The sequence below is a fragment of the Maniola jurtina genome, chromosome 17 (genome assembly GCF_905333055.1).
Source record: "Maniola jurtina chromosome 17, ilManJurt1.1, whole genome shotgun sequence".
Lineage (NCBI taxonomy): Eukaryota > Metazoa > Arthropoda > Insecta > Lepidoptera > Nymphalidae > Maniola > Maniola jurtina.
In genome coordinates this window covers 3983134-3985955 of record NC_060045.1, presented here as the reverse complement: position 1 = coordinate 3985955, position 2822 = coordinate 3983134, and positions in this window count along the sequence as shown.

The following is a 2822-nucleotide window of genomic DNA, read 5'->3' as shown; positions in this document are numbered from 1 at the left end:
ATAAAAGCTTGTGCAGATAAACAAAGAAACACGGTTAATCGATAGGCACACACATCAATTCTACCAAAGCTTACGAATCTACGAGCGATCGATAAACAATACTTTACGATGTATTACGAGGTCAGGCAAACTTTGATATTACAGACACACGTCATATTTTATATACCGCTGTAGGGTTCCGTGAAATAGCCATTTTTAGGCAGGGATTTTTAGGGAGCGTATTTTGAGTTTGTCAGACTTCAGACACAGTTACAAGGAGACATAGTTATGTCACTCACATAAATAGTCTGAGCTAAATCAACCTAAAAGTCCTTCCGCTCAAAAGATTTCAGCCTTATTCTTCTTTACATTGAGGTGTTTCATACACTTATAAACATTTTTTAAACTTCAAATGGAGTAATTTGAAAGAAACTCGATAAACGTAGTAAAGGTAGGTACTGTAACTACCTATTCCATTTTAATAGATAGAATTGGATGCCCTAAAACGTTCGGAATAAATTTAGGAATAACCATAACTAGAACCATTCTTCGAAATTATTCAAATCCTAAATCGATCAAACTTCAAGCGGGGCATCGTAAACTTTCTTTCGGGGGAAGTACAAAGCATTATGACTTATTCCTATATCAAACGTGGAATTGAGATTTCTTTTTATTTAGGAAAGTATGAGTAGGTACAAATTTATCGGAGAGGAAATATCATCAAACAAGAGAAAATCATAAAGATTGTTGCAAATTGCAAATGAGGTTGCAGTGAAAAAGGTATGGTGGAATAGAACCAATTATTTTTTATAAATGAGTGGAGTTAAAAAGTTCGGTTTTTTATTAATAGCGTGCTAACGAATAGAGGTTAATGTTATTACGGCCACACATGAAAATTTGCAGGAGCAAAGGAACGATGTGTTTGCCGACTTTTGGAAGGGAACAAATATTGGAAGATGGCAGACTAAAGATAATAATAATAATAATTAAACTTTCTTTCTTTAATTCGCTTTCTCAACCTGTCGCCCTGACTCCCGCGCCGGCCGTTTGGTCTCCCCTGCCGGGGCGTAATCCTCCGCCCTGTACAAATATGTATTTATGTAAATGTGTATGTAGGTTTATTTATTTTTATGTATGTAAGTATATTCCCTTTGGCTTTTATATATATCTATTTTGTAACCGGGCGTGAGAGTAAGTTATATAGATAATAATAATTAATTAACAATGTATACGGAATCCCAATAAGCTCCAAAAGGTTAAAGGTCTATGTCCAGTGGATCACGATTGTATCCGTTCGTTTCTGGATATGAGGTTGAATCAATCATACATGATATGCTCGTAGGCAGGTAGGTACCTACTCGTATGTCAAATTGAAATAACCTGCCATCACGACTTCACTGATGTTTGGATAAGTTATTATTTATTATTGTTTATTTTCGTGTTCAATCTTCGTTCGGAAATCAAAATTTTGTCGGAAATCCTTTTATTTTGTTAAAAGGTTTTTTGTGTGTGATGTTTTTGTTCTTGCTAACTCAAAAGTAAGGGTGCCCACGCACTTGAACTGAACTGCAGCTGAACTGCGCGTCGCGTCAGCGCCCCGCACGATATTCTCTCCAGCCGCGACGCGCGTACGTCACTGCCGCGCGGCGCGGCTGGAGAGAATAATATCGTGCTGGGCGCTGAAGCGACGCGCAGTTCCGCTGCAGTGCAGTTCGAGTGCGTGGGCATAAAGTCTAAAGTATCCTTCCTTACTTTAGTGGTTTCAACACTGTTTTCCCATCTGTATAGCAGGTACCTACCTAATTCTGATTTAAAATGTCTACTGCTAGTAGTAGGTTAGTTGGTAGAGATAGGTAGTTATTTCTAATAGCCTTATATGTACCAACTCTGCCAAAGTATTTTTCGATAATTTTAATTGGAAGTCGGTTATCTATCGCGTTTATTACAGACCTACTTAAATAAGTAATAGCTATAAAGATTAAAACTCTCAAGATTTTTTCGCTTCTTTTTGATTTTATTGCCCAATCAAATTTCATTATGATTTTCATTTTTAATTTGAAGTACACTTTCAAATTGCACACATAACAGCATAAAAAAAGTTATAAGTTATCGAACAAAGTTAGAAAAAATAACGTACACATATCTAAAGGGCATTGGCGTTATAATGTTTTTGTTCAAGGTTAAAAACCAGTAAGACAACTAATTACTAAGTGGCTGATAAAAGCATAGCACAGTTGCAAATGCAAGGGTTATCGCTGGGTCAATGCATTGGTAGTTGCATTGCTATAATTAGCGAACACTCAGGTCTCGGCGTACCATTCATACAGACAGACAGAGTAAAAAGATCAGTACGAAAAATGTTTTAAGCGACATTTGTAATGTCGCTTAAATACTGATGTCGTCCAAAAGCCGGCCGACTTTGATTGTCTGACTGGCACTCGTATCTTTAAGAATGAGAAGGGTTTGGTTTTAGTGTACCACGCTGGCCAAGTGCCGACTGGCAGGCTTCACAGTTCACACACCTTCGAGAACATTATGGAGAACTCTCAGGTATGTTAGATTTTCTCACGATGTTTTTTTCACCGTTGAAGCAAGTGATATTTAACTGCTTAAAAACACACACATAACTCCGAGTTAGAAGTCAATTCGAACCCCAGATCTCCAAATAGGAGGCCGATATCCTAACCACTAGGCTAGCTCCTCCTAGAATTAAAAAAAATAGAGTGCTTTAATTTGATAGCTTAGCATAAATATGCTGATTGCTGGATGTTGATAAAAAAAGAAAAGTGTTTAGTTCTTTCATCTATGAAATGATCTAGATCTTACAATGTGATGGAAGCTAT